This window comes from Podarcis melisellensis (assembly GCF_964234715.1).
Source record: "Podarcis melisellensis genome assembly, chromosome: 11".
NCBI lineage: Eukaryota > Metazoa > Chordata > Lepidosauria > Squamata > Lacertidae > Podarcis > Podarcis melisellensis.
Genome location: NC_138543.1, coordinates 18931045 through 18951128, shown reverse-complemented (window position 1 = coordinate 18951128; position 20084 = coordinate 18931045). Strand labels below are relative to the sequence as shown.

Genomic DNA, 20084 nt, shown 5'->3' with positions numbered 1-20084 from the left:
CCCCAGGCTTTGGACAAGATCCACACCCCTGAATTCCTTTAACGGAATACCCTTACGCATGGAGGGGCAGGTGGTGGCCACATGTCACCTCCCCCGCACATCCATTTTGACCATGTCTACTTCACATACCCACAACTATGCAAACCCAGTTTCCTGTCTCACGAATTGCACTCCAACTGGTTTCCACAAGCCCCTGATCCCACTGCAACTGGGACTGTTCCCAATCTGCCCTGTTCCATGGACATCTTTGCTTCTATGCTCCTTACATCCCTTCCTGCGTCCCATTTCCTTCCCCTTCCCTTTTTCTCATGGCTTGCATCTTCCTCCTCCACCATCTCTTCTGGATTCCACTCCCACCCCCCAAAAAATCACAGGAAACTTCTGCTCTTCCTATAGAGAGAGACAATGGCTTTACCTTTCAAGGTTCAGGAGGTGTGGTTCATTTCATGAAGGCAGAAACCAGCAAGAAGGGGGGGAGTGTGAACCAGCGATCAGAAACATGAAAATAAAGTCTAGCAATGGAATGATTCAGATTTCCCTAATACCAGATGCTGAAATAAACATTCTGTCTCACCTTCCAGTCCTCTTACCAATAATCAGCTTACAGCACACAGCTTAGCTCTTTCCCGTCGGTGGGCTTCTCTCCACCTTTTTCTCCAACATCATTATTTTTATATGGCAATTTTGAGATAAATGTTAAAGATATATAATCCTGGGGTGAGAAAATTCATAAGCATGGAAAATAGCTCTGAATGAAGATGTAGACGCTAACACAATGAATAAGAAACCGGAACAATAGCATTGCATTGTTGGCTTTCTCACAGAGATGCTTTGGGATTAAATATGTGTGATGTACCCAGATAAAACTTCAGCAACTAATAACAGAATCTAGCTCCATTGTATCCTGCTGTAAAGGAGGAAAAAAATGTTTGTTTGTTTGTTTTGTTTTGTTTGCAACAGCAGGGCTTTCTGGGGCCCGTTGCACAACAATGTTTACAGGATGAAATAACTGAAAAAGCCTACCCAAGAATTTACACACACCTACAGGGCACAGAACTACTGGGTGTTTAATGCTCCAGACCTAGAAAGGAAGGCCTGAAGTTGCACCCCTGGGCATAGACAATGGGAGCTGAGCCCATGGCACAGACTTGAACTGCTGACCTTACGATCGTCAAGCCCAAAAGGCTAGGTGGTTTAGTCATGTGGTTTAGTCATGTGGGTACACATAACTGACACACAGCAAAGTGGCAGCTAAATTTCAGGCTGGCGGTTGAAAAGAATAGCGGAGTCAGGTAAAAGGGATTATTTTTCTTTACTGATATTGTGAATGATGGCACTGAACTTGAGTCAAGAACATAGAAAGTGGTTTTCTCTCTTCCCATATAATCCTCGCAACAAACCTGTGAGGTAAGTTTGATTTGGAAATGGTGACTGCCCCCCCCCCCCAAGGTCACCAAGTAAATGAAGTGATCTCTCTGATATATCTACAATGAGCTATAGAAAAGTAGGGCTTTGCTTTAGTAGTTGTTCTCATTATTAATATTACCTGACCCTTTGCCCCTTGCTGAATTAGCTGACTTTCGTCCCATTGATTTGCACTTTATTATGTGCCATATTAATTGTGCTCCCCTCCCCTATTGACTGTTTCCTTACTACCTGCCAGAACTTTGCTTTTTATCTGTCTATTTACTGCTATCTTATTATGCACCCCTCTTTTATCTACCCTACTCTTTATGGCTGCTTTTCATCAGCATTGCTAGTTGTCTTGCCTTTCCATATATTGATCGCCTCTCTGAATCCCTGATTCTACTTTTTTTCCTGCAGTTATGCCATTCGTCTCTATGTTCATACTGTTAGGGCTGCTTTGTTAAGCTGATGGCTTGCTAATAGTCAAGGGTGACCAGTTGATATGTCCCTAATAGGGGCTAATGGTTAGAATAGTTTCCCTTCTGAATGGACTATTTACCCGCAGGATGGGATCTGAGAACAGAGATATGTGCAGAAAGACTAGATATGTGCAGAAAGCCTAGGAGGACAAGGCCCTGACTGACGGGCAGACTCCAGCTACATAAGCTGAGGCTGCTGAACAGACTCTTGGATTGGGGTGTTATTTGGGGGCAGGGGCTGTTGCTCCCTTTGCCTTTTTTAAATATGTATATATATATATATATATCTTTATTTTAGATCTTGGTGTGATTTATGTGGAAATTGTTCATTTTGGTTGTGTTTTTCAATGTTTTATTTATTGTTGCTAACTACTTTTGTTGTGTTGAAGTTATGTATTTTTTCATGTTGTAATATTATTAATAATAACCCTAAGAATTTTATTATTTATACCTCACCCATCTGTTTGGGTTGCCCCAGCCACTCTGGATGGCTTCTAACACATATAAAAAACCACCTTGAATGTGGTTTGAACTGTGGAAAGGTGGCATACAAATAAAATTATGTCTGTATGTATGCATTAAAGAAGAGGGGGAGGAAAAGTATTTGAAAGAGAGGGGGGAGCTGAAATGTTTTAGCTAAATGCACCTAGTTGGCCACTGTTTTCAGAGGTTTTCAACCTTTTGGAATGCACAGCTTCCTCGACCAACTACATTCTTTCTGCGGTACCACTGTGTGGCTCAGGAGCCCAGTTATGTCACCCCTTGCCTGCAGAGCTGGCAGCCTCTCACCCTTTTTCAATCACCCTCCCTTGTGGAGTGTACCCTCAGCCTCCTTTCCCCTCTCCTTGGGAGTCCTCCGGGCAGCTGCTGCCGCTGCCCTGGCCTCGGAGCTTGCCCCCACCCCACCCCAAAAAGAGATGCCTCCTCACACTGTCTATTCATTCCCAACAGCAAGGGCTGGCAGACTGCCTGGCTGGGCTCCCTTGCCTGCTTGCTTGCTTACTCCAAGGCCACCTCAGCTCCTGGCAACCAGCACCCCCTGGCCGGCCCCAGAGGCACCATTTGCCTTCAGAGCTTGTAGCTGGAGCTGCTGCAACAAACAGCTGTGCAAGCCTTTGGGAGGCAGAGATGCAAGATGGCTTCAGAGGAGGGAAGGAAAGAGGGACAGAGTCCAGTGTTACCTGCGGCACCCCTGACCATCATTCAAGGCACCCCAGCGTTGAAAACCACTGGGACAAGGAGTTGACTTGACAAGAAGTAGCTGAGGTCGGTGGGTGTTTCTGTGTGTACTTTGGGAAATATAAGGCAAGATTGTGTATAATGAGATCAGGGGTTCATTCAGGTAGTCTGTGGTGGCAACTCCTCAGAGAAATATCAGCTCTGCCAGAGACAGGGAACTCTGATCATGCAGGGTTCTGCATTTCAGGGTTAGGCTGCATGCAAAAACAGGCTCTGCAGATATTCTTCCAAATGTACGGCCTGTTAGAGACACATAACCAATAGACCATAGACATTGTCCCACTTTCCTCTCTACACAGTTGGAGCAAATGTCACAGTGATAGCACTTCATGTACATAAGGCTGGGTGCCCTTGGGCCAGACACTGTTTCCCAGCCAAACTTACCTCATATCTTTGTTGTGAGGATTATATGGGGAGGAGAGAACCACATATGAGACCTTGAGCATCACCATCAGAAACCACCATTGATGCCACCCAGCTTCTGGAGGAAAAGATGCGTTGCTCTTTGGGGCCTGTGGAAATCCACTGCACCTACAGCAAAGACTGGATTATGTCCAGTGCTGATATGGTTTAAATTAATACCCTGAGAATCTAGCCTACCTTTTCCTCTTTGATTTCCATTAGTGGCTTCTTTGTGTATTCAGCAACAATTCAGCTTTTATCACTTAAGCTTTCAACAACCCAGCATTGCTTCCTTGGTGGTTTAAAAATCCATCTAAGTCTTTGTTTCTTCCTCCTTTTCTCAAGCTTCTTGCCTGATCATTTTTTACCGTGTGGGTTTTTGTGTGTGTGGCTTCTTTTACCCTTGGCTTCAAACTTCCTTCTGCTCATGAGTGCCAGACAAGTTATTTCGAACCCCTATTCCTATCTATTTTTCAAAACACTTTTTTCCTCTACTACTTCCAAAATAGGGACGCGGGTGGCGCTGTGGGTTAAACCACAGAGCCTAGGACTTGCCAATCAGAAGGTCGGCGGTTCGAATCCCCGCAACGGGGTGAGCTCCCGTTGCTCATTCCCTGCTGCTGCCAACCTAGCAGTTCAAAAGCACGTCAAAGTGCAAGTAGATAAATAGCTACCACTCTGGTGGGAAGGTAAACGACATTTTGGTGCCCTGCTCTGGTTTGCCAGAAGCGGCTTAGTCATGTTGGCCACATGACGCGGAAGCTGTACACCGGCTCCCTCGGCCAGTAAAGCGAGATGAGTGCCGCAACCCCAGAATCGGTCACGACTGGACCTAATGGTCAGGGGTCCCTTTACCTTTACTTCCAAAATACTCCATCAGAGACAAAAGGATCTTTATATTGTTTTGAAGATTCATCTGATCAACCAGATGCACCCTTTTTAACAGAATATAAAATACATGGAACAAACCCCAAATAAACACAGTAGTCCACTGAGAAAATTACAAGAGCCCTGCTGGATCAAGGCCCACCTAGTCCAACATCCTGTTCTTACAGTGGCCAACCAGATGCCATAGGAAGCCCACAAGCATAACCTAGTGCAACAGCACTCACCCCACCTGTGGTTCTCAGTAACTGTTATTTAGAGGCATATTGTCTCCAAATGTGGAGATAGAACATAGCCATCATGGTTGGTAGCCACTGAATCATCATCCGTCATCCATGAATTTGTCTAGGGTACCATAATTACATCTTGCATGGTGTAAAGCAGTGCTGTCTTTTGTCAATAAATAAATTCATGACAATTACCTATAAGCATCTGCATACTATCCCTTGCTTTTTCCTGTAGGACTAATTGCAGTCATTAACAGTCATTAACAGTAGTCAACAGAAACATTTTTTTTTAAAAAAATCCTTCCAGTAGCACCTTAGAGACCAACTAAGTTTGTTATTGGTTTGAGCTTTTGTGTGCATGCACACTTCTTCAGAATCTGCATGCACATGAAAGCTCATAGCAATAACAAACTTAGTTGGCCTCTAAGGTGCTACTGGAAGGATTTTTTTTTATTTTTTTTTGACTACGGCAGACCAACATGGCTACCTGCCTATAAGTAGTCAACAGGTTTACCATACCCATTGAGCCAATCACCCATCTCCTCCTACCCTTCTGAGAAATACCCCACCCCACCCTCCCACTACATATAAGGGTCTGGTGACTTCTGTTTAAGTGTATCTGAAGTGTGCATGCACACGAAAGCTTATACCAGAACAAACTCAGTTGGTCTATAAGGTGCTACTGGACAATTTTTTATTTCAACAATTATCTATAAGGTCCACTTTAACATGCAAAGGGCCTCTATAGTAATATGTACTTGTCTTCATTTTCAGTCAGCCCATAATGGGATGCAGGTCTATGCATGAACTAGGAAAAATATTGAGTGACCATAAAAAAATCACCTGAAGAGAGAAGGTATAATAATGAATCAGTCTGGTATAGTGAATAAAGTTTGGGCTGTTGACAGGCAGCTTCAGGAACTCTGCACTCCTTTCTTATGTTTCTTTAAATCAGACAGCCCTTGAAATAGAGGGCTTTAAAGCAGGACACATGGCCACTCCTGGAACACTTCAAATGAATTTCTTCCTGTTAGTAGCCTCTTTGTTCAGCAAGCATGTCCAAATTAGGAAGCATATTTCACAATGCTGATGCTTTTAGTGATCTGATAACATTTATAAGTAATTAATTGTGAGGAAAACTTTCCTCTCAAATAAAATGGTTAGGACATTTTCCTATGCATTCACAGCCTAAATCTGCTTAAGGGTTGCTTTCATGTCATTTTTATTATATTTTACAATAATTTTATATAGGAGTCAGGACTTTCCACACAACATATGGGCCTTTTCCTTTGGTTACCAGAATATTAACCTAATATGATCCATTTTGGTTTATTATTTTCACCAATATATCCATTTTTGGGGCACACTTTATCCTAGTATATGTGTTTTCGTAAACATTGCTTGGCTGGCAAACTGCATAGCAAAATTCAGTTAAGCACAAATTTTGAAGGATGGCTGTGCTTCAGTTCCCATCTTGCTTTGGAAGGTACAAATTTGGTAGGTCTGGCTCCAGATGAGACCTGAAATGAATTTCTCCCCTACCCCTAACTGTGAATTATTATTATTCTTTATTAAATTTGTATACTGCCCTTCTTCCTTAGATCTCAGGTCAGTTCACAATATAAAAATAGGATATAACAAAAATAATAATACATAATTCAAATAAAAACAAAACTAAGATTTTCCCCTCCCCACAACACATTTAAAAGGGTGTTGGGTGTTAATCAGCCAAAGGTCCAGTTGAAGAGGAACATTAGCACCTAAAGATGTATATTGAAGGCACCAGGTGAACTTCCCTGGGGAGAGCATTCTACAGAGTGGGAGCCACTGCAGAAAACTCCCATTCTCATGTTGCCATCTTCTGGACCTTCCATGGAGGAGGCACATGAAGAAGGGCCTCAGGTGATGATTTTGGGGCCCAGGTAGATTCATATGAAAAGAGGAAGGGGATTGTACTTGCCTGCCTCATACCCAACTTTCATATGTAATCTAAACCTGTAAATAGGCCCCACTCTTCCTTTATAAAAGATGGCACGGGTCGTGCTGCTGCATGAATTATGATGTCAAGTTCCACACAAAACACAATTTGTTTCTCTAAAACCAATACAGCTTTTTGTTTCTATGATTATCACATGGAATGGAAATAGTTCGGGAGGGAGGGAGGGAGGGAGGACCCAAATGGCAGCTGATCTCTCTGCTGAGCCAATGGAATACATCTCACCATCTAATCTTTCCATCTCTACAGCCAAGCAGCATGGCACATGCAAGTCTATGGATGTGATTCAGAGATATGGGTACCCAAAGTACATGTGCGCACAAAGTAATGTGCACACAGATCATTGGATCATGAACCTACTATTGCCCTTTTCAGTCTTATCCAGGAAACAGCTCCCTGTGCAAGTCCCGCTGAAAACAATGATTCTTAAGCTGCTGGACTGTGGAAAGGAGCATAAACTTCAGTGGCATTGCCTGCAATCTTCAGGTGTCATTAGTGTTTTCTTTCCATCCTTTCAGGATGAGATCCACATATAGCTGGATCCCATAATGGGATGATTTAAGAAATGCCAACTACGCAGTCTGATTAGAGCAGGGCAGCTAACCTGCAGTCCATGGGCCACCTAACTGCAAAGGGATTTTTTGTGACCTTCATATCACCATTTTAAATCACGAGTTCCTAGTCTCCAGAATCAACCTTACCACATAATCCTTACCACCTTGATTCAGAACTAAGCACCCTTGATTTCAATGTGATTTACTTAGAATTGTAGCTGTGTTGGTCCACAACAAATCTAGTGTTCACCTACTTCATCCCTTGGTTCGGAGCTGGGAACTCTAACTTTCATCAATCCCAACCAACATGGCCAATGGCTGGTTTGCTAGGAGTTGTAGTCCAGCAATATCTAGGGAGTCACAGGTTTCCCACACCTATCCAGTTCCTCCATAAGACCTCCATACACTTTTAATGGCTTTTTAAAATACCGCCTCTCTACTATTTGGCCAACTGTTCTAAAATTAATACAAAACAATATTGTACCCTTTCTTCATTACAAATTTGCTCCCATGCTGCTCACCTTCCTCAGCCTGTTGTGTGATTTGAGATAGCTGGCTCCTGACAACCATGGGGTAAAATCATATTACAATGGGAAAATAAAGTCACCTATTGCTACCCTCAGGTTTGTATTTACTGCCATTGCCCTCCTGTGGCAACAATGGTGGATTTATTGACAGCAGGCATTCAGAACCTCCCACCCCACCCCAAAAATCTCTTAACTGGCACAGATGCTAAAAAGTGTCACAGAGAAAACTTGGGCTAAACTTCCTCCAGTTGCTGGGGCTTGAATGCATTGAAACATGGAACAATTTAGGGGAAAGCTGTCTACATATAAAGACAAAGGGCAGGGCTCTCTCTTTCAATGTGGCATAGTCAAAGTCTCATAAGGCTTAGCCTTAGTCTTAATCCCCTTCAGATGAAACTTCCTTGGCTAAAGGCTCATCTGCCAGCATTCTGTCGGTCCAGCTATTTCTCATGTCAAGCAGTGATGAGCAATTTACTGACACATTAATCCTGTATCACTCCTGCACAAGACTGACCTTTGGCCAAGTTTCAAGAGAATTAGATGTGATATATCCACTACTCAGGACTGAGAGAGAGAGAGAGAGAGAGAGAGAGAGAGAGAGAGAGAGAGAGAGAGAGAGAAGCCAAATAAACTATAAAGCATTCAAAAGGATTGTGGCCTTTGTCAAGATCAAAAGAAATGTAAGTATCATCACTTTTCATTCACAAGAAGCAGCTTATTTTTAATACAAAAGCAGCACAAAGCTTATTAACGAAGGAAAAAAATAAAGCCCTTTCAATAACGTTGAGACAAATATGTCCCAAAAGATTCACAGCTTCCTCTAACTCTGGCATATCATCTGACATTTGTAACCAATGCCCCCAGTAGTTTGCTACCAGAGTGTATAAGATCACATAAGGCCAAGATTTTGTTCCATCACTGAGTCACATCATCTGTTCCGTTCCTGATGCAACAGTGGCCATCTCTATTGCTATGCAAGATGTTCAACTTTTGCCCAAAGTGCACCATAAAATCTTCTGATGAGGATATTCATACAGCATTCACCAAAAACAGGAGGGGGGAGGCTTGACACACAACTGGGACACACAACCTTGCCATTGGGAAAGGGCCTTAGCTCAGTGGTAAAGTCTCTGCTCTGGGTGCAAAAATCCTAAACACCTCCAGGTAGGATTGAGAATGGCTTGTTTTCTGAAACCCGGGAGAACCACTTCTAGTCATTGTAGATAATACTGAACTAAGTGAACCAATGGTCTGGTTCAGTATAAGGAAGCTTCCTATGTTCAGACTTTAAAAAAATCCTTGCATGAAAATTTATTTGTTCCGTATGTTTTTTTAAAAAAAACACTCATATTTTATGAGGTGTCCCGGGGCTGCCTTTTAACTTTTTCCTCCCATTAACAAGTTCTAGGTGCTGTTGCTGAACACCTTGTGGATGGGAATAGACTGTGGAAGAATGGGGTGGAATGGTACACAATTCAGCCCCTTGATTTACTTGTAGCAGCAGCCATCCATCTTCAAAGTTCAGAAGAGAGGCAGTGCTCCATCATGTCCTGTCCTCCCAGGGACAACTGCAGCCTGATTTTGAAAGTGTGTGCCAGCTGATATCCTTTCTAGCTGTTCCACACAACTAGGTGAACTTACGCAGTCTGAAACCATAACCAGCAGGCCAAATTGTGGATCCAACATTACAAGCTTGGGCAAATGTTCTCTGTGATTTTGAGATTTTGAATGTTTGTGCATGCATCTTAGGATGGTGGCGTCTGCAATATGGCATTCCCCACCTTCCCAAAGAAACATAGTGTTCCTCAGAACCTATGGACCTCAGAGTACTTTTGTATTCAGTGTGTTGAACAAGGGAGTTGTTCCTTTTACTAAAATTACATTTCTTACAAAGGACTGAACTTGAGCATCGCAAAATCCTCTGAACAGTTGATTTGCCGTATACAGAAATGAAAATAGCTTACAAGCCTTTGCAGTGGTAAAATTAGCCTTCATTTGGATGAAGAAATATGCTTTCAATTTAGCATCGCTCTTACACTTTTGTTAACACAGAAACAATATATGCCAGCTAAGGTGAGTTTTGCACCTCTACAGTCTAAAAATTATGCAAGGGAATGTGCCAGATTTATACTATTTCCAGTTCTCATTAGAATGGTTCATCTTTTCGATAAGATTAATGCTGTGAAAAGACATGAAAATTAGATACCAAAAATGTTATAACGTCTCATATATTTATCAAGTATACTACCTTGACCTTTTCAGTATTCTGAAATGGGATTGGTTTTCAACATCCCTTTCACATCCAGTGAGGGGGAAGCATGAATGGCTGTACAAAATCAACATACATAAAGATGGTGAAAATATTCACATAACATACCCACACACTGTGTGTTTACACACACACACACACACACACACACACACCTCATTTTGGCTCGGTGCTGTTTGAAAGTGTCTGCTGCATGGAAATAGAAAATAAAACATGGACCCTTAACCGGAGCAACTTTCATGTCCTCTTTGCTAGGAAAACATTTGTGGCTGATACCAATTTCAAAATGTCAAAAGCTGAAAAATGTTCCACTTAATAAAGCACAGTGCAGTCAACTAATTTATTTCTTCGATAAATCAGTTTGGAAGGTTGCCCTCTGTCAGAAAATCTGTCAGTTTCCTATAATCCCCTCAGCTTGCGGTCCTTGCCTAACCCTGAATATAACCCTCCAATGACTATCCGAAACCTACATCGGACATGAAATATTTCCCACACAAAGCCATGTGTAAGTTCTCATGTACGACGCTGTGAAATCTCCGTTTCATTGCAAGTGCGCCTGCAAAAGGCCCTGGCTTTTCAGTACATGTAGACGATGTCTACACAAGAGTAACTCTCTACGATTCTCATGTAGAGGTTGTTGGGAGTTGGTGTCATCAGGCATCTACCAGGCCCCATATATCAGCATGGTACCCACAGCTGATTAGCAGAGTCAGTAGTGATCATTGCTCATTGGGACTGGTAGGGCAGAAGGCAAAGAGACCAATAGTAGGTAGGGCGAGAGCTAATGAATGGCAGAGCCAACTAATTCAAGTTGTGCCCCTACCCTCTAACTGCCAGCTGAGTTCTACTAGGGCAACACTGAGGCCCATGAGGAGGAAGCTGACAGGCTGGTGGGGGCTGACTAAGAGCAGATTGGGGTTCATAAGGCAGTGATCCATTTGTCCAAATGAAACATCCACCACCACTGGCACTGCTGCCCTTCCCACTATTGACACTTGCAAGTAAATAGGTGAGCAAGGAGGAGGACCAGCAGTTGATCTTCCTCCTGACCTAGTTGACCTCTTCTTCTTAAGAATTGGGCCAGAGAGGGAGAAAAATGGTGGACAAGATGTGGGGACCACATAGGGGATCTTTTCCAAGGATCCCTCTCCCCGCCTCCCAAAAAAAATTAAAAATATATGGAGCCAACAGTGTTTTCACACAATGTTCTATATATTAGTCTTATTCTTTAACTACACAGAAATACTTTCTGTGTTGGAAATCTTCAGTGTTTAAGGTGGAGCTGCAAGCTTTGAATTCAGTCTTTAAAACTGTGTGTATCGTGGCCAAACTATATGCAACACTCAGTTGTGTGAATCTTCATGCACTTGCATTAATATTTTCTCCGAGGGATGATATTTTTCTAACCCAAAGAACTAAGCAAGTGGGTGGGTGGATTGAAAATTTGGGTTGTTCATAACAGAGCAAAATGTGGATCTGCAACTGCCCGTTTCCCCATTAATATTCCCCATTGGTATTATCTTTCCCTCTTTAAATACAGGGTTCTCCCCCACCCCATCCTATCCATTTTTTAAAACCCACCAAATTTGAAGGAGGAAGGGTCCCCAGTATTAATGAAGAGACAGGCAAATGCATACCCACATTTTGTTCCAGTATGGCCAAACCCCTTATCTCATTCACTGTGGGGTATTTTTTCTAATCAGAATACCTCAGCTGCTGCTGTGGTATTACTTGAATTCCACATTATTACACTGTTTATGTGACCATCTGAATGAACTGATAAAGACATACTTAGCAATACTCCTGCTAGGTCTTCACTGTTGGTTCATATTGCCTAGACACTGCATACAGTCTCTTTAGCTACAAGAAAACTGAGTAGAATCACAGACCTGTAGAGTTGGAAGGGACTATTAGGGTCATCTAGGCCAACCTAGAGAAGCAAATATTTTCTTGAATTTTCAGAATGTAAGCAATGCATTTAATAAAATCAGGGAATTGGGAATTGAAAGTTGGTGTATGTTCCAGCAACCAGCAATCTTTTCCATTGCATATATATATATATATATATATATATATATATATATGAATGAATGAAATGGCCATAGCAAATTTATAGCTCAGGACACACTTATCAACTTGATTCTTCCATCACCATGCCTTGTTATGGAAAATGCTCAATATTCCATACATTATGAGCTCCAAACTGATTATTTCCTGTACAAGGAGGGGTCACATATGGGACAGTGAAAATTCAATGTATGTTTCATATAAAATTCATTTGTTGGTCAATGGGGGAGAGAAACGTAACAAATTCTCCACCATTTTTATATACTCAGCACTTTTCTCCCTCCCTTTATAACCAGAACTGCAGGAGGTTGTATAGATTGTAACATATGCTTTCCATTTATTTAGGTATGTGTATGGTGATGCTATACATAACTTATTTTTAGTTAATTTTTCAAGTCATCCTGCTGACTCTTGAAAAGGAGGATCGACTACATTTGACAATTTCCATGTCTTGTCCTTCCTAATCCCACATTTGGTTTCAGTCTTCTCAGCCAGCCAGAGGTCGTATATCCACAGCCATTGATTTTGTGGCTGAGCTCGCTGTTTTCTTTCTTACGGTGTGGGGGGGGGTAGTTGGAGAACTAAGTAGACAACCACACTGTGTTTCATTTTGCTTCGTATGATTTTTGGCATCTTGCAATGCTCTCGCCCCCTCCTTCCCAACCCACAATCTTTCAGACCAGAGATTGATTACTGCAGAAAAGCAACAGTAAGAATCTCCGAGCAGAAGTAAAGCTGTCAAAACAATCTAATCAATTTTAATATATCAAAAACACCTCTCCAAAAGTGGCTGTGATGAAATCTTACGGACAAATATTAAATGTTCCTAACATAGAATCTGCTTAGCAAAACACAGCACTTGCTTTTCTGGTTTGTCTAGCGCTTGGCACAAATCGTATATAATGATTTCTTTTTCCTTTATTCATTGAAAATACCTGTACACCGCCTTTCAGCCCTTAAAAGGACCCACAAATGCAGTTTATAACCAATAAGGGCAACAACAAAGGCATGTGGGAATAATGAATGAATAATGTTTTAAAAGGAATCCTGAATTAAGTTTTGAAATCTCTTCTGAAGACTGTGGACTTTGGAAACATCCTTCCTTTGGATGGGATCACTGATATGGTATGTAAATTAGGATGTGAATTGAGAGAGGCTGTGAAAGCTTGAAACCAGGGAAGTCCAGGAGATAGGCAAACTGCCTGATCTGGAAGGGGTTCCACTCCCTCTGAAAAAACAAGTGTGTAGCTTAGGGAAACTCCCAAATGTCACCCAAGTGTCTTCTGTAGCTAGGAGTGCCTTCTACCAGCTTTGTCTGCTTCATCACCTACGCGGGTGGCGCTGTGGTCTAAACCACTGGACCTCTTGGGCTTGCCGATCGGAAGGTCAGCTGTTTGAATCCCAATGACGGGGTGAGCTCCTGTTGCTCTGTCCCAACTCCTGCCAACCTAGAAGTTCACAAGAAGGCTGGTGCAAGTAGATAAATAGGTACTGCTGTGGTGGGAAGGTAAACAATGTTCCGTGTGCTCTGGCTTCTGTCGTGGGATCCCATTGCACTAGAAATAGCACTAGAAAGCTGTCTGTGGACAAATGCCAGCTCCTTTGGCCTGAAGTGATATAAGCGCCACAACCCCATAGTCGCCTTTTACTGGACTTAACTGTCCAGGGGTCCTTTACTTTTTTAAAAAACAACAACAACCTATTCCTAGAGAGGGATGTCCTGATGTCATGGCACTGTCAGGCTGTCACTGAAATTTTACTCAATATTGATCCAGAGTAGATTTCGGAGTAAAAATTGGCAGAGTAAAACTTAAACACTTTGCAGGAGTCCCCAAAAATAGACCAGAGGCAATTACTGTAATATTTCATCCAACAGAGCTTTACTGCTAGTGAAGGCAAATGAGTATAATGGTTGTGTCCGATACATTCAGGGTTGGCACTGTCCATAAGAAATCCAGTTGCAGCAGACTTAACTTAAACTTACAATAACTTATAATAAGACTAAACCTTAACACTAAGCATACTACGTACAGAACACCACACCAGAAAGGGTGGCGGAGAGAGAAAGAGAAAGTGAAGCCCAGGCTCCTTCTGGCCCTACTTTCATAGTTAGCATGACCTTGACTGAAAGAGATAACCGAACCAATTTAAGCCAGCTTTTGCTTATTTCTTTCACACAGAGAAGCTTCCAGAACACTATGTGGAAATGTGGATAACCAATTTTAACTTTGGAAAAAATCAGAAAGAGAAACTGAAACTACTGAAACTGGCCTATTTACCCATTCCTAAAACAGAGTCAAGGGTGTGTTTGAGGAAAGTCCTTATGAAATTGTAGATATCATCCACTCCCATTATAAGAATCATGTGTCACTTACCTACATTAGGCACAAGAGATGGGAAGAAACCTCACAAATTGGGTCAGGAGAATATTGGAATAATGAGGTAGGACTCATGGGAATGCAGTGCGTTGTGTCATGAGGATTCAGAGCAGGCTTCCTCAGCCTCAGCCCTCCAGATGTTTTGAGTCCACAATTCCCATCATCCCTGACCACTGGTCCTGCTAGCTAGGGATCATGGGAGTTGCAGGCCAAAAACATCTGGAGGGCCGAGGTTGAGGAAGCCTGATTCAGAGTGACTGAGATGTTACAGATCTCTAAGTGTAGATTCAGCCTTTGTCTTATAGAATGCTATCATGATGTAAATGCTATTTTGTGTAACTCAACTCATATGTGCATTTGTTACTCAATTTGCCTCCTTGTTGAAACAAGTGCTTGAGAATTAAATAGTCTAGACATTGGCATTGCGAAGACCATTTTAAAAATATTTTTTATTTTATGCATTATCTGTCCTCCAAAGGAACAACAGGCCTTGCTCTTTAATCTTTCAAGGGACAATATCCCGAAACAAGTTTAAGCACGGATCTGTCTTACAAGTCAGAAAAGCTTGAAAAATTCATAAGCCAGGAAAATGGGTCAGTGTCAACGATGTATTAATTTTTCAGCACAAGAATGTAATTCTCGTGTGCATCCCTTTCAGGCTCTCTTTGATGTAAATAGCGGGATAATTGGAGTGAATTTTTGACTTTGGAATAGAATCTGCGCTATCACAATTTCTAATGTTCCAGGTTTGGAGTACAAAGGAAATTAATGAGACCTTTAAAGCTACACCGCTTCGTGTTTCTCCTTGGAGTCTTGTGGTTATGATGAGCAAGAAGGGGTTTTTGTTTTGTTTTCTTTTTGCCAAACTGGGCTAAACAAGAAAGGGAGAGCAAGCTCCAGCGTCTCAGCATTTCAAAGAAATACCACAGGGAGCCTGCATCAAACCACAAAATCCCTACCCTTCATTACCATTGTTTTCAAGCAAGCACTGGATGGGGGGAGGGATTAGGGAGGAAAGGATTAGATGGTTTAATATCTCATTCATTGCTTTGTGTTCTCAGAACTCTGTGAACGCCAGGGCTTTGCAAATTATGGAAAGGATGGATGACAGCTCATATCACTCATTATGCAATCACTCACTGGTAGCGCAACCTTGGAAAAGTCACCTGCACTGTGTGGTACAAAGAATCTCCGGTCTCCGGCATAATAAACTCAAGTATGTCACCTCTAGCTAATTATCTTGTTCTATAAATCATTCTTGGAAATTTACACCTCACCCCCTGACTTTCAGGGATATGAATTAAAAATAAGAAGTGACACAAGGAAAGATTATTATGTGGGTACCATTTAAAATAATCTTCCATTCCACTCCAATAATATTGGTCGTGATCTAGCCAAAGCAGAGCAGTTTTAAGACACCATGATTTCATGTACACACACAAAGGGAGTTAAAGGGCTATTATTTGGCAGGACCTTGTGTTATGCTCTCCAAATGACTGAAGCTACTACTCAAATCCTGCAATCCTATACCAGCTTGCATGGGGTAAGCCCCACTGAACTCAGTAAGGCTTCTGAGTAGGTAGGCATATGGTTACTTTGTTCATTGAGTTTGGTTTCTATCAACCACAAGCACGTTTGTGACATTTTGTGTAGTGTTTGGTCCTCAGAAGCATAAGTTGAATACAGCAACTCACTCTGAATGTGCATTCATTTATCGACTGACAAGGCCATTACTCTGTCACCGTAAAACAAACACATGTTTTTACATCAATGGTTACTATATGAAAGAAAGGGCCATGAGAATACATTGTATAATCCAAAACTGTCCTATTTCTTAACTATGTAGGAAGGACAGGAAAGGAACTGATTGTTCATTTAGAGCCAGTGTGCTATAATATCAAGGCAGGTGGGCTTAAACCAGGGATAAATAAACCAGTTGAAATCCCAACATAGCCATGAATCCTACTGGTTGACATTGGTCCATTTAGCATATTTTAGCCTAATACCCAAGGTTATTGTGAAGCGAAAATGCGGATTCCACAATATTTATTTTTTGAGGGGGCAAAGTGAACCTCTATCAAGTCACCACTTTGCTCAACCTTTTTCCTAAACTTAAAATCCCATATTTCTATGTTTATGGGTGGAAGAGATACATTAAAAAAAAATGAATTGCATTTCAAGACTCCAATGATCTGTATTGAAGCAAAACTGATCGTTACAACCTGGAGCTAGGTCCATTCTGATTCATGAAAATCAGCTGAGATATGCTGGGTCATATATTATTGGCTGGATTTGCCAATGCCTCATGGAGGGCAAGGGAGAGAGCAGATCAAGCAGCCTTAAATCTGCTGTAACTAAACATATGATTGGGAAAGAAAAATTGACTTGCTACTTGATATTCTGCCTGATTACTCAGAATAATACCTCACTGTGTTCAGTAGGGATAACGTCCAATAAATGTGTTTATGTTTGCAACCTTAGACAGGCAACACTCCATTTCTCTGTCTCTCTTTCTCTTTGTCTGTCTGTCTGTCTATCTGTCTGTCTCTCTCTCTCTCTCTCTCTCTCTCTCTCTCTCACACACACACACACACACACAGCTTGTGCAGCTTTAGATACTCCTGAAGATAGTTTTGGCTTTTGACCTGGATTTGGCGCTGAGACTATGATGGCTTTGGTTCATGTTTTCAACCTTGGAACGAGAGATGACATTTTACCCAGCTGATCCTATTGTATGCTCTTGCTGCAGCTTTTGATTCTGTTGATCTTGATTTGCTACTGATCCTATGAGATCTCGCCACGGCTTTCAATTTTATCTTGTGTGAAAGATTTGACATATTGACTCTACATTCTGTTGATAACTGTATCTCTACAGTTGCAATGGCATGGATAGAAGCTTTCTCGGTGACTGCTCTACAGCTGTGGGACAACAGGAAGCTGCCTTATACCTAGTCAGACAATTGGTCCTCCTAGCTAGGTATTGCGTGTCAAGGCCCCACCCCCACCCCGCATTTGATGAATAAGACACGTAGACACCAGTATTTTAGGTTAATGGGCTAATAAAGGCCACAAATTTATTGGTTACAGAATGTGAGTGGCATTGGCTTAGGCATTGGACCCAAACCAACTATATCTGGCTCCTGCCTGCCATGCAGGAAGTCTCACAAGAGTTAACCACCAATAGGGGGAGCCCTGTTGATGTGCATGAACTCAGAGCTCCCCTCAAGGTCACCAGAGAGGTCGTGCCATGGCCTTAGCCTCTACCCAGGCTTCGGACAGGAACCACGACCCCCGGATTCCTTTAACGGAATAGCCTTAAAGGAGAGGGGCAGGTGATGGCCACAAACTCCCCTCCCATAAACAAGCTTTTCCAATGCCAAACCTTACAAAGTTGTGATGATTTGCTACGAGGTAGGCAAAGACCAAGTGGCTGGTGCCAATCTGCCAAGTGGGAAAATTCCTACCAGGCCCCTTCAACAGGCGACCAACCAAGGTCCATAGCAAGGTCAGGGTGTTGAATGCAAGACATTTTGCATGCAAGGCAGGTGATCTACCACTGAGCTATTAGTAAAGGTAAACGGATCCCTGACCATTAGGTCCAGTCGTGGCCGACTATGGGGTTGCAGTGCTCATCTCGCTTTATTGGCCAAGGAAGCCGGCATACAGCTTCCGGGTCATGTGGCCAGCGTGACTAAGACGCTTCTGGCGAACCAGAGCAGCACATGGAAACACTGTTTACCTTCCTGCTGGAGTGGTACCTATTTATCTACTTGCACTTGACATGCTTTCGAACTGCTACGTTGGCAGGAGCAGGAACCAAGCAATGGGAGCTCACCCCGTCACGGCGATTTGAACTGCCGACCTTCTGATCAGCAAGTCCTAGGCTCTGTGGTTTAACCCACAGCACCACCCGTGTCCCATCACTGAGCTATTACCCTTCCCCAAAATATTACCCCAGGAGGCTTGGCGTAGCTCAAGCTTGAAAATATTTTGCTTGTAGGCATGTTTTGTACACAGGCTAAATCATTCCGTCATCTGATATTTTAAGTGTGCATTCCATTCTTTTGCTTTTCCTTTCATATATGCTGTATATGATTGTATGAGAGCAACCTAGTCCAAACCACCACCACCCAAAAAACCTCACCCTGATCATTTAGCTTAACTAGCTGTCAGAAGAGTGGGTTAGGAAAGTGTCTGCCTCGAGAACATTTTGCAATGCCACAGTAAATAAAGCTCTGCATTTTAATGTGATTGGACAAACCAAAGAATCCATAAGTACACTGGACCAGATGTGTAGCACCATCTACATGCACGGATTGGACCTGGCATGTAGCACAATCTACACATGTTTACTTAGAAGTAAGCCAAACTATATTCATTGAGACTTAACTCCCCAATAAGTGTGTTTATGATTGCATCCTTCGTGCTCCCCGTTTAAAGTTATATTGTGGAGTCAAAACCTTTTTACCTTTCTGTTCTGTTATCCTTCAGTACTTATTTTAGTGCAGCCTGCTCTCAAATGTCAATCTGATTCTATTAGACTTTCCCCAGCATTTAACATAGAAGGACTGGTAATGTATCTTAGAACAAAGAATAAGTCCTTTGGCCAGTGATGTTGTTGTCGGTATTTCATGTGCTCTTCTCTTTCATTCTTTCTTTCTCTCTCTCTCTCTCTCTCTCTCTCTCGGAGAGACACCAGTGAACACACAAAGTTTTGCTTTCTTGTTCCTTTTTCTTTTTTCCAATTGCCTTTATTGGAATTCATGCCTTAGAAGTGATATCATTAATTTTCAAATTTGTTTCTGATGTGCACTGAATGTCTGAGTGCTGCGTTGGGCACATGCAATCAATGAATGTTAATTTCAATAATGAGAGAGAGGTGGGTTTTATGATCCTCCTTCCCTGCCACATGGAGACCTGGTACAGCATGTCTCTTTTGTACTGAAATCTGAAAGCCACAGCCATTGCTGAGGGTCTGAGGACATCGTGCCCATTACAATAAACTGCAAATTATCTGGGACACAATTATTGGAAATATCCTTCTGCATTACAGTAAAGCAAAATTAGATTTAAAAAGAAACGTATTAGCATTTTTTAACACACACACACACAACTCATTTATTTGGCTTAAAATAGCAAATTGAAATAATGCAATGTGCTTGCACAGCATGGTTTCAAGCATCACATCAAAGAGTTTTCTTAGCCTTCCTAGGAGGAAGCTGCCTTATAGCAAGTAAAATCATTGGTCCATCTAGCTCACTATTAAATGCACTGACTGGAAGCAACTCTTCAGGGTTGGCCAAAAGGGTTTGAGGGCTAACATTGTACTGAACATGGTGCAATTAGTGATGATTTTGTTTGGTCTGCATTTTAAAGTTAACAGACCTTATTCACCATTCTCGGGCATATAAGCAGATCAAAAGACAGTGAACAGTTTGAGTGTGCATGTCTCTGAAGTTTGCAATGCAGGGGTTTTTTTTTAGTGTATAAAATTGCATAATTCACGAGAGAAACAAGCACATTTTTAAAGAGAAATGTGCATGCAAAAATGCATACAATATACATGTGAATCTTCTGTGCATTAAAAAAATATATTCCAAAATCCAGCCCGAAGAGACATAACTAAACTCATGTGAAACTGACAAAGAATGAAA

At 42.0% G+C, this 20084-nt stretch overlaps 1 long non-coding RNA gene across 1 annotated transcript in view; it reads right to left on the bottom strand.

The window, feature by feature from the left end:
• LOC309380707 overlaps nucleotides 1-14506 on the bottom strand; it is a 30601-nt gene extending 16095 nt beyond the window's left edge. The window contains exons 1-2 of the long non-coding RNA XR_014173059.1: nucleotides 14424-14506; nucleotides 8231-8280 (exon numbers count right to left, since the gene is read on the bottom strand). This is a non-coding gene — a long non-coding RNA (uncharacterized lncRNA). The remainder of the gene's footprint in view (nucleotides 1-8230; nucleotides 8281-14423) is intronic.
• Between the last annotated feature and the right edge of the window lie 5578 nt (nucleotides 14507-20084).